We start from the raw sequence: 18,518 nt of genomic DNA, 5'->3' as shown, positions 1-18,518 counted from the left end.
AGGAACGTCGGATAAAATATATATTTTACTTAAGTGAGAGCCGTCTATTTTCATTTCAGAGAGATCAGATTTTCTCCAGGTATTCCTCATTATAAATAACGTATATTCACTTACCATTGAAAGAAATGGTCAGTCCCGGTCTGCTTAATAGGGTGGATCTCCCATAGGTACCAATGCATTCGCAGCTGGGTCTGGTCTGCTTAGTTCATTGAAAGTACATGAACCACATAAATTGAGGGAGTGGGATGTCTCGCTTCCTTTTCCTTCTCTGGTCGAGCCATCATGAGAAATATGAAACATTTTACGCACGCGCATCCATAGCACGTCCACACACCAGGCAGCGGGAGGTGAGTCGGGGTAAGAAGTCTAGCTACTAAACTAAGCAGGAAGTGGATAAAATACCTGTACTGTTTGTAAATATGTGAAAATACCATTGTTTAGCCGAAAATAGTGTTTTTGTTAGCGAGCTGTCTTCTAAAACTGAAATTCACATTGGTTAGGACTTGACAGGCAATGTTAGCTAGCAGCAGGCTATGCTGTCACTTGGCACGATACAGGTTGTAACGGAAAGGTTTAGCCTCCATGTCTCTGGTTTAGCTTAGCAATGCTACTCAGCTAATAATGGGAATGACTGAATTTATATTGCTACTTTAGTGGTATTGTCGATAAAGATGAATATGCCCATTCAAAACGTTGGTATAAGATACATTTTGGCACCCCACTGTAGACAACATTTAACTAAAGACGTGAGCTGACTTTACAGTAAAAAAAATGAATGATGGCTAAATCCATGTGACAACAAAGTACAGTAAATTTTTGTGAATGTGATATAGGTAGGGAGGTACGTCGCAAGGTCACTTAGCCCAAATTTTTTTGAATGTTTTTTATTTGGTACACACATCCTATCAACTGTACTTTTTATTATGAACTTTTTGGGTGTACTTGTCACTAAACCATTGAACAATCAGAGGCTGTGTGTATGGGTTTGGTCAGGGGTAACGAGGTATGCGCTTATATTCATTTTTTGAGTGCAACAATTTCCGTTCTGTTGTAAACTCATTTTTCTAACTAAACCAGTTATTTCCTCATAATGCCAAAATGACTCAGAAATTACTCTTACAGTAAACTATTTTTTCTCCAGGTTCTAACCCATTGATCACACCTACAACGTCATTGCGTTTGGTACACAGAAGTACATGCATTTCCAATGGAACGCTTCGTTTGCCTTGCAATATTGCTTTGCAGAGGCAGTTGCAGTGAGTTCTGTGTGGTGCATAGAGTGGTTGGATGTTTAGCAACGAAACCCAGGAGTGTGCAACTATGGGTTAAAGCAAACAGTGTTGGCTTAAGCAATATTTCGTCTCCAATGTTTATTGAAAACGCAAATAAATTTGCACAATGAGCACTTGTTTCTCATATGCATCATTACAGTTGTTGTTTAGCTAGCTTAGCAAATTTTAGACATTAGCATTGACATGAGAAATCTGTCAAAATACCTCAAAACAAGACATGATATCAATAACAAGCTGAAAAGAGCCACTTATGGTTCGCCACATGTTAGTTTCTTGTCTTTCTTGCTAGCAATCTGGACATACAGAATCACAACAACAGGCTGACTTCTGCCCCGTGGAAGCACGCGCACATTGTTTTTGCGAGGTTGTCTGCCAACCCGTCAATACATTGGATTAATCAAACATATGCGTCAAATTGGTAGCAGAAGGTAAATATTGAACTTTTGTTGCACACATATCAAGATGATGCAGCGTACCATTTTGCACAAGCATTTCGCTACACTCGCAATAACATATGCTAACCATGTGTATGTGACCAATACAATTTGATTTGATATGAATGACGCTGTTGGTGTGTGTCACATGCAGCGTGCAACAAAAGTTCAACATGTGCGCCACACGATGCACTGCAACTGCACTACAATGTAGTGTTGCAAGACAAACGCAGGGTTCTGTTGGAAATGAATGTACTTCTGCTGGTGTACCAAAACGCAATGAAGCTGTAGGCTAATAAAACTGTCAGGAGGTCTATGGCAGGAAGGATGTGTCTCCTTAGCTCTCCCATGCAGGTTTACATCTGTCATCCATAGCTGCTGACACACTCGCACTACATTGCATCTCATGGCAGTCTCCTGATCTAATGGGATTGGCATAGTGAGTAAGGAATACTATAAAAAATGTATCTATTACTAGCCCACAATATGTTGTCTTATATCAAATAACATTTTTCTTTAAAAACACTGCACTGCTAGTACACCGAGACCAGTCTACCGGTATGCACACGCACACACATCCATAAACATGTCATAGTGGGACCCACTATTGAAGTAATTTCATAATGAAATGGTTCTAGGTGTAAATCTTACCCATAGGTAATCTTTCCTGTCAGCTGTCGTATGTTCATATCCCTTCTGACACATAATGGACTGGGCTGTGTGTAATTAAGACCTATTTACAGTTCCTTCAGAAAGTATTGCGCCCTTGACTTTTTCCCCCCCACATTTTGTTACAAACTGGGTTTAAAATTGATTTAATTGTAATTTTTGGTCAACAATCTACAGAAAATACTCTGTGAAAGCTGAAGAAAAATTCTAACATTTATTGAAAATGAATGAAATATAAAACACTATCTTGATTAGATGCAGTTGAAGTCGGAAGTTTACATACACCTTAGCCAAATACATTCAAACTCAGTTTTTCACAATTCCTGACATTTAATCCGAGTAAAAATTCCCTGTTTTAGGTCAGTTAGGATCACCACTTTATTTTAAGAATGTGAAATGGCAGAATGATAGTAGAGAATTATTTCAGCTTTTATTTTTTCATCACATTCCCAGTGGGTCAGAAGACAACATACACTCAATTAGTATTTGGTAGCATTGCCTTTAAATTGTTTAACTTGGGTCAAACCGTTTCGGGTAGCCTTCCACATTCCTCCTGATAGAGCTGGTGTAACTGAGTCAGGTTTGAAGGCCACCTTGCTCGCACACGCTTTTTCAGTTCTGCCCACAATTTTTCTATAGGATTGAGGTCAGGGCTTTATGATGGCCAGTCCAATACCTTGACTTTGTTGTCCTTAAGCCATTTTCCACAACTTTGGAAGTATACTTGGGGTCATTGTCCATTTGGAAGACCCATTTGCGACCAAGCTTTAACTTCCTGACTGATGTCTTGAGATGTTGCTTCAATATATCCACATAATTTCCCTGCCTCATGATGCCATCTATTTTGTGAAGGGCACCAGTCCCTCCTGCAGCAAAGCACCCCCACATCATGATGCTGCCACCCCTGTGCTTCACGGTTGGGATGGTGTTCTTTGGCTTGCAAGCCTCCCCTTTTTCCTCCAAACATAGCAATGGTCATTATGGCCAAACAGTTGTGTTTTTATTTCATCAGACCAGAGGACATTTCTCCAAAAAGTACGATCTTTGTCCCCATGTGCAGTTGCAAACCATCGTCTGGCTTTTCGATGTGGTTTTGGAGCTGTGGCTTCTTCCTTGCTGAGCGGCCTTTCAGGTTGTTTTATTGTGGATATAGATACTTTGTACCTGCTTCCTCCAGCATCTTCACAAGGTCCTTTGCTGTTTTTCTGTGATTGATTTGCACTTTTCTCACCAAAGTACGTTTATCTCTAGGAGACAGAACGCGTCTCCTTCCTGAGCGGTATGACGGCTGTGTGGTCCCATGGTGTTAATACTTGAGTTCTATTGTTTGTAAGATGAACGTGGTACCTTCAGGTGTTTGAAAATTGCTGCTAAGGATGAACCACACTTGTGGAGGTCTACAATTGTATTTTTCTGAGGTCTTGGCTGATTTCTTTTGATTTTCCCATGATGTCAAGCAAAGAGGCACTGAGTTTGAAGGTAGGCCTTGAAATACATCCACAGGTACACCTCCAATTGACTAAAATGATGTCAATTAGCCTATCAGAAGCTTCTAAAGCCATGACATTAATTCCTGAATTTTCCAACCTGTTTAAAGGCACAGTCAAATTAGTGTATGAAAACTTCTGACCCACTGGATTTGTGATACAGTGAATTATAAGTGAAATAATCTGTCTTTAAACAGTTGTTGGAAAAATGACTTGTCATGCACAAAGTAGATGTCCTAACCGACTTGCCAAACTATAGTTTGTTAATAATACATTTGTGGAGTGGTTAAAAAAACAAGTTTTAATGACTCCAACATAAGTGTATGTAATCTTCCAACTTCAACTGTAAGTATTCCGTCCTTGAGACAATACATGTTAGAAGTGAGTCTTTTTGGGTCAGTCTCTAAGATCTTTGCACATCTGGATTGTACAATATGCCCATTTATTTAAAAAATATATATTCAAGCTATGTCAAGTTGGTTGTTGGATTATTGTTATAAAGCCCTTTTCAAGTCTTACCACAGATTTTCAAGCAGATTTTAGTCAAAACTGTAACTAGGCCATTTAGGAACATTCAATGTCGTCTTGGTAAGCAACTCCTGTGTAGATTTGGTCTTGTGTTTTAGATTATTGTCCTGCTGGAAGCTGATTTTGTCTCCCAGTGTCTGTTGGAAAGAAGACTGAACCAGGGTCTCCTCTAGGATTTTGCCTGTGCTTAGCTGTGTTCTGTTTATTTTTATTCTAAAAAAACTCCCTAGTATTTGCCGATGACAAGCATAACCATAACATGGGGCAGCCACCACCATGCTTGAAAATATAAAGAGGGGTACTCCGTGATGTTTTGGATTGTATTTGTATTCAGGACAAAAACATATTTTTTTGCAGTATTACTTATGTACCTTCTTGCAAACAGGAAGCATGTTTGGATAATGTTTTATTCTGTACAGGCTTCCTTTTTTCATTCTGTCATTTAGGTTAATATTGTGCAGCAACTGCAATGTTGTTGATCCATCCTCAGTTTTCTCATATCACAACCATTACACTCTGTAACTGTTTTAAAATCATGGTGAAATCCCTGAGCAGTTTCCTTCCTCTCCGGCAACTGAGTAGGAAGGACGGCTTTATCTTTGTATTGACTGGGTGTATTTATACACCATCCAAAGCCTAATTAATAACTTCACGATGTTTAAAGGGATATTCAGCGTCTGCTTTTTCTACCAATCGGTGCCCTTTGCGAGGCATTGAAAAACTTCCCTGGTCTTTGTGGTTGAATCTGTCCTTGAAATTCACTATTTGATATGTGTGGGGTATAAAGATGGGGTAGTCATTCAAAAATCTTGTTAACCACTATTATTGAACATGCAACTTATTGTGTGATTTGAAAAGCACATTTTTACTCCTGAACTTATTTAGGCTTGCAATAACAAAGGGATTGAATACTTATTGACTTGACACATTTCAGACTTCCATTTTTTAAATTAATTTTGAGAATGTTCTACAAACAAAATTCCACTGACATTATGGGGTATTGTGTGTAGATCAGGCTGTAACACAACAAAATGTGGAAAAAGTAAAGGGGTGTGAATACTTTCTGAAGGCACTGTAATTAGACTTGATTTGACGGAAAAACATTTAGGTTTTATTGTTACGTGGTAAAGCTAACCATCCAAAGGAGATCAGTGACTTATAAGTGAACACAGCTATTTAGGATCTAATTGATTTGTTAGCTTTTTGATAAAATCTTCAGAGTCAAGCAAAACTATGAAGTCCTTCCTGCCTACCTAAAAGACAGTTGACCTTTCTAAAGGTGATACTTATTCACCTGACGACCCTGTTCCTCTCATCTACCCATCCCAGCCACTAGCACATACTGTCATATTTGATTCACATTCCAGCTGAGAAAGTCTAGTTTACTTCATCTGAGGGCCGGAAAGGTGTTGGAAACCGAACATGTTTGATTTAGAGAAATACGTTGTGTCTGTATGTTTAGGAGCTGGAAAATCATTAGATGAAAAGTTTCCAGCCTTCTCTGCCGCTTATCCAAGAACACGCCGTGGTGCTGTAGGAACATATCTCCACTCTGCGGTTGTGATCTCAGAGCTATGGTTTGTTTTCTTTGGCTCCACTGGAGGAAATCAAGCAGCCCCATTGTGAAATGATCAGTCAGGACTGAGCGTTGTGTAACAATATCAGTGCACCACCGACACGGCTGATGGAACCCTCGACATAGGCTACTTTATTGAGTATTGCTTTCGTCATACAGAAGAAAAGGCGAAAGTCAATCACCTCCCTCTTGAGTTCTTATCAAGACTTCTTGTCACTCTTTGTTTATTTTCCTTTCCGCTTTCCTTCTGGATTTGAATTGGCTCAGTACTTTATCCGTCAAGGTAAACAAATCTCCCTTTAAGTCTCAAGGGCTAGAGAAACTAACATAAAGGCATTTATATCACAATAATTTCCTATGGTTATGATGCACAATTTTCTAAACTTGCTCTACTTAGCAGGCATCAAATAAGCATTGTTACTTTGATTTAACTCTTTGGGATAGCCTACTCTTTGGCCAATAGTATTAGTATTGATTTAAAGTTTAAATCGCATTAAGCTCTGTGCAGCCACATTTGGTACATCTAATTTTCCACTGAACCACAAACGCTGTTTGGCGCCAATGTTCCCTCTAAGCTGCGAGCAGCTCCCTGGAACTCCCGTGCACAAGAACTATCAGCACGAGATTGAACTTCACTCAACTTTCTAGAGTTTTCTCTGTTAACACTATCAATGTTTCCCTTTACTGTGGGAATTGTGAGCAAATCACCACAATATTAGAAACTTTCAATGGAACATACCTAAACAAAACAAACTATGCAAGAGATGTTGTAGGCAGAACACATAGTAGGATTCTATTGCATTGACAGGGAGGACTCGGGCCCATACTCTACACAGACCGGTGCGCCATAACCAATCAGAGCTGCAGTAGGCCTAAATGCAAATAGACCATTGTCATATATGGATCTGTGCCATTCACTTTGAACTGGACTGTTTTTACAGCATGAGCTGTACCAAACAAAACTATGAACTCAACATGCAACAATTAAAAAAGATAAAACTGAGTTCATATAAGGAAATCAATCAATCAATTCATTAGGCCCTAATCTATGGATTTCACATGACTGGGAATAGTTCAGATACCTTTTTTAAAAAGGCAGGGGCGTGGATCAGAAAACGAGTCAGTATCTGGTGTGACCATTTGCTTCATGCAATGCGACATCTCCTTTGCATATTATTATTTTTTTTAAGTATATATTTGTATATCAAGTTAGCATCGAGTTGATCAGGCTGTTGATTGTGGTCTGTGGAATGTTGTCCCATTCCTCTTCAATGGCTGTGTAAAGTTGCTGGATATTGGAGAGAACTGGAACACTCTGTTGTACACGTCGATCCAGAGCATCCCAAACATGCTCCATGGGTGACATGTCTGGTGAGTATTCAGGCCATGGAAGGACTGGGTCATTTTCAGGTTCCAGGAATTGTGTGAAGATCCTTGCGACATGGTGCCGTGCATTATCATGCTGAAACGTGATGGAACAACAATGGGATCTCGTCACAGTATCTCTGTGCATTGAAATTGCCATCGATAAAATGCAATTGTGTTTGTTGTCTGTGGCTTATGCCTGCCAATACCATAACCCCACCTCTACCATGGGGCACTCTGTTCACAACGCTGACATCCGCAAACCGCTCCCCTACACAACGCCATACACGTGGTCTGCAGTTGTGAGGCCGGTTGGACGTACTGCCAAATTCTCTAAAACGATGTTGGAGGCAACTTGAATTAACATTAAATTCTCTGGCAACAGGTCTGGTAGAAATTATTGCAGTCAGCAATGCCAATTGTACGCTCCCTCAACATGACATCTATGGCATTGTGTTGTGACAACTGCACATTTTAGAGTGGCCTTTTATTGTCCCCAGCACAAGGTGCAATTAGGGCTGATGCGGTGACCGTATTGCCGGCGTTCACTAGTCTTGAAGGTAGTCAAATTCCACATGACCGTTTATTAACGTTAATTAGCCTTCTCCAAGCTCTTCTGCTGCTGGTCATTAGTAGCCTACCAAACTTGCTAACTGCCTGGTACTCAGCACTCTATTGTCCCTCTAATCATTCTCACATCAATGCAAATGTTATCGAAAATCTAATCAAACACTTCATGAGAGCTCATGTTGCGCTACATTTCTATAGGCTATGCAATTGCGTGAGAAAACAGAGTGATGGCCTCGATTAAATCGATGATCCCATCAGCTTTCTATAGGCTAGGCCTACTATATTTATTTTCTTAACTTTCCTAATACTAAGCACATTGCTTCTCTTTACAACAGGAGTATAGCCTACCTGGCTGGCATGAAAACGAACCACGGGAAAAGCGTCCTCCGTTCGCTATTTAGGTGCGTAGATTACATTTATTTTTTTTCCCCTGCCCCTGTTTCGAGACAAGTACATAATAATGGTCCATTCTAAATCAAAACAAATTTCACACATATGTAAATACAATATTAAATCAAGAATAGTCTGATGGGTCATTGGTGACAATATTAGCCTATCACTTGTGAATTATATATTATCACTTGTGAATGATGCCCAGCGTAAGGCAAGAAACCATTTTTTAGAATCATAGTCGCACACCTAATGTAGCCTAGCCCATAGGCCTATATGTTTTGCTAAGGTTTGTATCACAACTAAGGTGGCCAAATAACAAAATTAAGCACATCAATCCGCTTACAATGGGCGTAGATCCTAACTGGCATACTTAAGCAGCGTGTGTGTTTTCTAGTTTAGGGAAGATCATTTTCACCATAAAATACACCTTTTATAGTAAAAGCATTACATGCGTAACCACATTGGTCACTTTTGATTGTGGTGTGTTCCTGCTAAAATAACTTTGTGCTTGTGGCCTACTACCTTGTGTGCATTGCTGCGCTTATAATGTGAAAAAATGGCCAAGTAGTTGATCAACATTTTAAGCTAAACGTTCAGATCTGTTGGTCAGCCTCATTGCGTAAAAAAAGTTTTGTGATGCTAGTGGTTGTATTAATTTGGGATTTATCGCATCTCACAACTGTCCCTGACTATGTTTGGAATGTTTATTTCTGACACAGAATACAATAGATTTTGTACTTTTGTACTATGGGGGATAGTAGATTGACATAGGCTAGTGCTTTTGCTGTTCGTTAGGTCTAATCATCTTGTTGGCTGACAAAGTAAATGTGGACAGTTCTTCCACTATCTTCAATATGCACTCCAGAATTGGATAAGGATCAAAGCAAATCAAATTTTATTAGTCACATACACATGGTTAGCAGATGTTAATGCGAGTGTCGCGAAATGCTTGTGCTTCTAGTTCCGACAGTGCAGTAATATCTAACATTCACAATGACTACATTATACACACAAATATAAGGGGATGGGATAAGAATATGTACGTATAAATAAACTCAGGAAAAAACGTCCTTTTTTCAGGTCCCTTTCTTTCAAAGATTATTTGTAAAAATCCAAATAACTTCACAGATCTTCAATGTAAAGGGTTAACCTATTGGGAGTTCCCTAAAGAGAACACCCCCTCCCATTCAGCTGAAAAAAATATTATTTAGAAATATTTAACTTTCACACATTAACAAGTCCAATACAGCAAATGAAAGATAAACATCTTGTTAATCTACCCATCGTGTCTGATTTTTTAAATGTTTTACAGCGAAAACACAACATATATTTATGTTAGATGATCACAAAATTCAAAAACACACACAGCAATTTTTCACAGTCACAAAAGCATAAATATAGATAAAATGAATCTCCATCAGATGACACTCATAGGGCATCATGTTATACATGCTACCCTGGGGCGGCAGGGTAGCCTAGTGGTTAGAGCGTTGGGACTAGTAACCGGAAGGTTGCAAGTTCAAACCCCCGATCTGTCGTTCTGCCCCTGAACAGGCAGTTCCTAGGCCGTCATTGAAAATAAGAATTTGTCTAGTTGCCTAGTTGCCTAGTTAAATAAAGGTGTAAAAAAAAAAAGAAAAAAGTATTATGTGTTTTGTTCGATAATGTGCATATATTATATATATATATATATATATATATATATATATATATATATATATATCTCAGTTTACATTGGCGCGTTACGTGCAGTAATGTTTTGATTCCAAAACATCCGGTGATTTTGCAGAAATACTCACAATAAACATTGATAAAAGATGCAAGTGTTATTCACAGAATTAAAGATAAACGTATCCTCTATGCAACCGCTGTGTCAGATTTTTTAAAAAACGTTACGGAAAAATAATAATCTTAGAACGGCGCTCAGAACCCAAAGAAAGAGCCGCCATTTTGGTGTCAACAGAAGCTAAAAAAAACACTATTCACTTACCTTTTGAATATCTTCATCAGAAGGCAGTGCAAGGAGTCCTAGTTCCACAATAAATCATTGTCTAGTTCCATAATGTCCATTACTAGTGTCCAATTAGCTGCATTTGCTACCACTTTCAGCTCACGTGCCCAAAAGCTGTCGCTGGTCCAGGCGAACTCTGACAAACTTCAAAAATATATATTCCAGGTCGAATAAACTGGTCAAACTAAGTAGAGAATCAATCTTCTGGATGTTATTTTCATATATATCCAATAACGTTCCAACCGGAGCATACGTTTTCATCTGCAGCCAAATGGAACGATGGTGATATCAACAGACAAATGCGCAACAGGGAAATTGCATTCTGCCAGGACAGTGACTCATTCCCCTCCCATTCGGTCAAAGTTCACACCAGAGGCTCCATTCCACGTTCTACTGAATGAGGACATCTAATGGAAGGCGTAGGAAGTCCTAACAGATCCATATCTTGTTTGGAACTGAAGAGGCGATGACCTAAAATTAGACCCGCATTCAGAATTTCACTTCCTGTTTGGAAGATTGCCTTCCCTATGATTTCTGTTATACTCACAGACATAATTCAAACCGTTTTAGAAACGTCAGTGTTTTCTATCCAATAGTAATAATAATATGCATATATTAGCAATCTAGGACAGAGTAGGATGCAGTTCACTATGGGCACGCAATTCATCCAAAGTGAAAATACTGCCCCCTATCCCCAACAAGTTTTAAACACTGTTTTCCCATGCTTGTTCAAAGACCCATTAACAATTAATGAACATGCACCTGTGGAATGGTCGTTAAGACACTAACAGCTTACAGACGGTAGGCAATTACAGTCACAGTTATAAAAACTTAGGATACTAAAGAGGCCTTTCTACTGACTGAAAAATACCAAAAGAAAGATGCCGAGGGTCCCTGCTCATCTGCGTGAATGTGCCTTGGGCATGCTGCAAGGAGGCATGAGGACTGCAGATGTGGCCAGGGCAATAAATTGCAATGTCTGTACTGTGAGACACCTAAGACAGCGCTACAGGGAGACAGGACGGACAGCTGATCGTCCTCGCAATGGCAGACCACGTGTAACAACACCTGCACAGGATCGGTACATCTGAACATCACACCTGCGGGACAGGTACAGGATGGCAACAACTGCCCAAGTTACACCAGGAATGCACAATCCCTCCACCAGTGCTCAGACTGTCTGTCTGCAATGGGCTGAGAGAGGCTGGACTGTGGGCCTCTAGGTCTGTTGTAGGCCTGACATCACCGGCAAACACGTCGCCTGTGGGCACAAACCCACTGTCGCTGGACCAGACAGGACTGGCAAAAAGTGCTCTTCACTGACGAGTCGCGGTTTTGTCTCACCAGGGGTGATGGTCGGATTTGCGTTTATCGTTGAAAGAATGAGCGTAACACTGAGGCCTGTACTCTGGAGTGGAATTGATTTGGAGGTGGAGGGTCCGTCATGGTCTGGGGCGGTGTGTCACAGCATCATCGGACTGAGCTTGTTGTCATTGCAGGCCATCTCAATGCTGTGTGTTACTGGGAAGACATCCTCCTCCCTCATGGTACCCTTCCTGCAGGCTCATCCTGACATGATCCTCCAGCATGACAATGTCAACAGCCATACTGCTTGTTCTGTGTGTGATTTCCTGCAAGACAAGAATGTCAGTGTTCTGCCATGGCCAGCAAAGAGCCCAGATCTCAATCCCATTGAGCACGTCTGGGACCTGTTGGATTGGAGGGTGAGGGCTAGGGCCATTCCCCCCAGAGATGTCAGTGAACTTGCAGGTGCCTTAGTGGAAGAGTGGGGTAACATCTCACATCAAGAATTGGCAAATCTGGTGCAGTCCACGAGGAGGAGATGCGCACTGCAGTACTTAATGCAGCTGGTGGCCACACCAGATACTTACTGACTTTTGATTTTGACCCCCCCCCCCCCCCCTTTGTTCCTGTACACATTATTCAATTTCTGTTAGTCACATTGTCTGTGGAACTTGTTCAGTTTATATATTTACACATGTTTGCTGAAAATTAACACAGTTGACAGTGAGAGGACGTTTCTTTTTTTGTTGAGTCTATATGGATGAGCGATGGCCATGCGACATGGGCAAGATGGTATAGAATACAGGATATACATATGAGATGAGTGATGTAGGATATGTAGACATTAATAATAATAAAGTAATAATAAAGTTATTTAAAGTGACTAGTGTTCCATTTATTTAAGTGGTCAATGATTTCAAGTCTGTGTGTAGGTAGCAGCCTCTGATGGCTATTTAACAGTCTGATGGCCTTGAGATAGAAGCTGTTTTTCAGTCTCTCGATCCCAGCTTTGATGCACCTGTACTGACTTCGCTTTCTGGATGATAGCGGTTGAACAGGCAGTGGATCGGGTGGTTGTTGTCCTTGATGATCTTTTTGGCTTTCCTGTGACATCGGGTGCTGTAGTTGTCCTTGAGGGCAGGTAGTTTGCCCTCAGTGATGCCTTGTGCCGACCGCACTACCCTCTGGAGATCCTTACGGTTGTGGTCTGAGCAGTTGGCGTACCAGGCGGTTGTAAAGACCGACAGGATGCTCTCGATTGTACATCTGTAAAAGTTAGAGTTTTTGGTGACAAGCCAACTTTCTTCAGCCTCCTGAGGTTGAAGAGGCACTGTTGCACCTTCTTCACCACGCTGTCTGTGTGGGTGGACCATTTTCAGTTTGTCCGTGATGTGTATGCCGAGGAACTTAACTTTCCACTACTGTCCCGTCGATGTGGATGGGGTGATGCTCCCTTTGCTGTTTCCTGAAGTCCTCGAACATCTCCTTTTTTGTTTTGTGGACGTTGAGTGAGGTCACACGTCTGCAAACCTGATGATTGAGTTGGAGGCGTGCATGGCATGCAGTCATGAGTGAACAGAGAGTACAGGAGAGGGCTGAGAACGCACCCTTGTGGGGCCCCAGTGTTAAGGATCAGCGGGGTGGAGATTTTGTTTCCTAACTTCACCACCTGGGGGCGGCCCGTCAGAGTCCAGGACCCAGTTGCACAGGGTGGGGTCGAGACCCAGGTCTCGAGCTTAATTACGAGTAATCTGAATAACTCTAAATTAAGCATTTACTGTAGGAGTACCTATGTCTTTGTTAATCACTCAATGGAGAATAGCCGCATGTACGGACTCCCTCAAATCATTTGGAGAAAACATGATTGAACATTCTATTTTCTTATTCAGCTTTGTTCAATTGTGTTCTTCATACTATAATATAAAATAATGCCACAGAATTCTAAGTCAATTAGACCGGCAGTTATTTGCTTGACATTCATCGGCTTTACCCTAGGTCCACCTGTGTAATGATCATGCGGTTAAATCGGTGTCTTGATATGCCACACCTGTCAGGTGGATGAATTATCTTGGCAAAGGAGAAATGCTCACTAACAGGGATGTAAACACATTTGTTCACAGAATTTGAGAGAAATAAGTATTTTGTCCCTCTGGGATCTTTTATTTCAGCTCATGAAACATGGGACCAACACTTAACATGTTGCGTTTATATTTTTGTTCCGTGTAGTTAGTGAGTTATTAGCCCAGTTATAGATAATTTGTAGTCAGCAATGGGGGAGTGATTGCTTCCTACAAGAACACAGAATCTGTGCATTTTTTTTGAGATCTTTGAAAAACAAGTCGGGTAAAGTTTTTTTTTTCTGTTGTATTTTGAGACAGGTTATTCAAGCCGAACTAGCCAATAGGCAGAAGGTAGCATAATCTGATTCTCTGTAATAGTGGTATGGGAAAACTTATGCATTTAATTTTGTTAAGTGGTTTCTTGCATCAAAGAATGCAACACATTTTGTGGATAAACAGGTTAATGTCAAGCCCTGCATGTTTCATGGAATGTAGACCGACATTGAGCACCACACATTGGCTGCTACTGTAGGCTGAATGAATAAACGGCTATTTCCATGTTAAAATGTAATGATATGCATTTTTTCCATTTGTATTTCATGGTACGCCTACATTAAAATCAAATCGCCACAGTAGCCTACTTGACCACTGTTAAAACTAACTTAAAGTAGGCACAGGCGGTGTTCACAGAATTTTCACAATGTTAAATTTTGAGCTCAGTGACAAACAATTTGAGGGAATGTTGTTTGGTGCACTTACAAACTTCACCTCCCAGTCTCACTCCGTTTATGCTGCCTCCCCTTTGTGTCCATTGTGATGCTCCGTCTGTCAGTATGATGTTAGTGACCTAAAACCATGACCTCAATCAGGTCAATCCCATCTCTCTCTGCACATATTGTTCATCTCAGACCAAACATGAAACAAAGTATGTGGTCCTTATGAACATCATGAATGTACTGTACTGAAATATCATCATCTGGATGACAATTGCTATTAGTCTATTCATGCTAACATGAATGCGAAAGACTTAAGTTCCCTGAGACCATATTCAAAATGTCTGACACTGCTGCAGTCTGTAAATGTGTACCATTTTCCAAAGACTACATTGAAGACACAAGAAGCATTTAGATTTCCACCTGGAATAGTAATAGCCTATCAAATTCAGCCTACAGCTAGTGTATCATGTTATTCATAGCACATTATTTCTCAGGAATTTGAAAGCCTCTGTGTGTTTGAGACTGGAGTAAGATTTCATGATCATTGTTCAGATTTTCTCCACGCCTCAGTCTTGAGTCTTTTGGGACCAAGTTGCGGCCAACTCAGCTTATTACAAAGAGACACCTGGTCAAAGCTTCACATTTACCATTAATGTCTTGCGAGAAAAGTGAGACATGTTGTACTGCCAATGCAACCTGAGATGCTCTCTGCTCAGTGGTCTTTCTTAGTACCTAATCAGTTATGCTGGCTGGGTCCACAACGGTTTGTTTTTTTTACATTTGCCTTCACAACAGAAGTTAAGTGGATATGCACTGAATAACATCCATGGGGTCATCCACACTGACATTTGACATGGGGTGGTATGGTCTGTATGCAGGCCTAAACATTGGCAGGGTCAGTGGTATGCAACAGTTGTTGTAACACTGACCATAGCTTGAACTAGAGGTTGGCCGATTATGATTTTTCATTACCGATTATTGGAGGACCAAAAAATGCAGATACCGATTAATCAGACAATGTTTTTATTTATTTGTAATAATGACAATTACAACAATACTGAATGAACACTTTTATTTTAACTTAATATAATACATCAGTAAAATCTATTTAGTCTCAAATAAATAATGAAACATGTTCAATTTGGTTTAAATAATGCAAAAACAAAAGGTTGGTGAAGAAAGTAAAAGTGCAATAAGTGCCATGTAAAAAAAAAAAGCTAACGTTTAAGTTCCTTGCTCAGAACATGAGAACATATGAAAGCTGGTGGTTCCTTTTAACATGAGTCTTCAATATTTCCAGTTAAGAAGTTTTAGGTTGTAGTTAGTTATTATAGGACTATTTCTCTCTATACCATTTGTATTTCATATAGCTTTGACTATTGCATGTTCTTATAGGCACTTTAGTATTGCCAGTGTAACAGTATAGCTTCCCTCCCTCTCCTCGCCCCTACCTGGGCTCGAACCAGGAACACATCGTCAACAGCCACCCTCGGAGCATCGTTATCCATCGCTCCACAAAAGCCACGGCCCTTGCAGAGCAAGGGGAACAACTACTTCAAGGTCTCAGAGTGAGTGACGTCTCCGATTGAAAAGCTATTAGCACGTACCCCGCTAACTAGCTAGCCATTTCACATCGGTTACACCAGCCTAATCTCGGAATTTATAGGCTTGAAGTCATAAACAGCTCAATGCTTGAAGCACAGCGAAGAGCTGCTGGCAAATGCACGAAAGTGCTGTTTGAATTAATGCTTACGAGCCTGCTGCTGCCGCCTACCACCGCTCAGTCAGACTGCTATATCAAATCATAGACTTAATTATAACATAATAACACACAGAAATACGAGCCTTAGTTTCTGGATTATACCATATTAATTGACCTATCATTTAGAAAACAAAACGTTTATTCTTTCAGTGAAATACGGAACCGTTCGGTATTTTATCTAACGGGTGGCATCCATAAGTCTAAATATTTCTGTTACATTGCACAATCTTCAATGTTATGTCATAATTACGTAAAATTCTGGCAAATTAGTTTGCAACGAGCCAGGCGGCCCAAACTGATGCATATACCCTGACTCTGTTGCACAGAACGCAAGAGAAGTGACACAATTTTCCTCGTTCAAAGAAATTCATGTTAGCAGGCAATATTAACTAAATATGCAGGTTTAAAAATATATACTTGTGTATTGATTTTAAGAAAGGCGTTGATGTTTATGGTTAAGTACACATTGGTGCAACGACCGTGCTTTTTTCGCGAATGCGCTTGTTAAATCACCCGTTTGGCGAAGTAGGCTATGATTCACTGAAAAATTACCGGGCACCACACCGATTATATGCAACGCAGGACAAGCTAGATAAACTAGTGATATCATCAACCATGTGTAGTTAACTAGTGATTATGTTAAGATTGATTGTTTTTTTTATAAGATGCGTTTAATGCTAGCTAGCTCCTTACTGCACTCGCATAAGAGGTAGTCAGCCTGCCACGCAGTCTCCTCGTGGAGTGCAGTATAATTGGCCAGGATCCAGAAATTCCGATTTACCTACTGTTATGAAAACTTGAAATCGGCCCTAATTAATCGGCCATTCCAATGAATCGGTCGACCTCTAGCTTGAACCATACAAATGTAAATATACTGAACAAAAAATGTAATTGTTGCATTTATAAGATTTTACTGAGTTACAGTTCATAGCAGGAAACCAGTCAATTGAAATAAATAAATTAGACTGGGCAGGGGTGCAGCCATGGGTGGGCCTTGGCGGGTATAAGCCCACCCACTTGGCAGCCAGGCCCAACCACTGGGGAGCCAGGCGCAGCCAATTAGAATTACTTTTTCCCACAAAAGGGCTTTATTACAGTTGTGAGGTCGGTTCAACGTACTGACAAATGATTTAAAACTACACTGGAGGTGGCTTATGGTAGAGAAATTAACATTCAATTTTCTGGCAACAGCTCTGGTGGACATTCCTGCAGTAAGCATGCCTATTGCACGTTCCCTTAATTTGAGACATCTGTGGCATTGTGTTTTATGACAATTGGCTTTTTATCCCCATCACAAGGTGCATCTGTGTAATGATCATGCTGTTTTATCAGCTTCTTGATATGCCACACCTGTCACGTGGATGGATTATTTTAGCAAAGTAGAAATGCTCACTAACAGGGATGTAAACACATTTTAGAGAAATGTTGTTTGTGCGTATGGACCATTTCTGGGATTTTTTTTATTTAATCTCATGAAACATGGGACCAACACCTTACATATTGCGTTCATATTTTCATTCAGTGTAGATCCTGATCTGAGAGATTAGGCTACATAGTGTCCATTGCTGGTGTGTGTGATGGCCAGAAGAGAGCATGATCGTGAACCATGACTAGTGCATAAACCACATAGGTCTGTTAAAAAAGGACCTCAACTGGGGATTTGGGATTTTTCCTTTGGTGTTTTTGAGAAGCTTACAGAGATTTACCATGCTTTTTGATCTGGATCAAGAGTTTAATTCATCACCTTTATACCAAAGACTTTCAGATTTGTATTCAGACTGATGCCAAGTACATATCTAGCTAACGTATTTGTCTACAAGAGTGATTACGTATTTAATTTGGATAATTCAAACACAGTAGTAGATGATAAAAGTCTATTTAGCAGGCAAGGCTATTAGCTCCGACCTCTAGGCTCCATTCCAACATGCCAATGGGGTGTGTTTGGGACTCAGCCCTAGGATGTATGGAAGGTGTGGTAGTAGGCAAAAGTTGGATGATGGTTGCTAGTTTCTATGTGTCAAATTGTGTGCTATCAATAGACTACCCACCACACCCCTCCACTCAATAGCCCTTGCTTGCCTCCCTGAGGTAATTGTGCAGAGGAGGCGGGTCTTGTTACAGCAAGAAAATGAAATGCCTTTTACAATGTTCTTGACATTGTCTGTTGTCACAGGATTGTTATGTTGAGCCTCTGAAGTTTCCATTCTGATGCTGCGTTTTGTAACCAGGTGTGAATGTACCCGTTGTTAAGTCGTAAATATAATTTGGATGCATTCATGTGATTTGAACTCGTTGAGAAACGCTGATTCGATAAAGGGCCTCGTTGCCAACATCCCAAAGTATCCCTTTA

At 40.4% G+C, this 18,518-nt stretch overlaps 1 protein-coding gene across 14 annotated transcripts in view; it reads left to right on the top strand.

Moving 5' to 3' along the window:
- The first annotated feature begins 245 nt into the window (after nt 1–245).
- LOC110489906 (anion exchange protein 2) overlaps nt 246–18,518 on the top strand; it is a 78,771-nt gene continuing 60,498 nt past the window's right edge. For 4 of the 14 annotated variants that reach the window (XM_036944185.1, XM_021562885.2, XM_036944192.1 and 1 more), the window contains exon 1: nt 287–357. The gene's annotated coding sequence lies outside the window, so the exon portion shown is untranslated. Of the gene's footprint in view, nt 358–8,300; nt 8,323–18,518 lie in introns of those variants that run through there. The other 10 variants (XM_036944189.1, XM_036944188.1, XM_036944187.1 and 7 more) reach the window with 7 other exon arrangements.

Source organism: Oncorhynchus mykiss, chromosome 15, assembly GCF_013265735.2.
Source record: "Oncorhynchus mykiss isolate Arlee chromosome 15, USDA_OmykA_1.1, whole genome shotgun sequence".
NCBI lineage: Eukaryota > Metazoa > Chordata > Actinopteri > Salmoniformes > Salmonidae > Oncorhynchus > Oncorhynchus mykiss.
The sequence above is the reverse complement of the archived record's forward strand: the minus strand, read 5'-3'. Positions and strand labels throughout refer to the sequence as shown.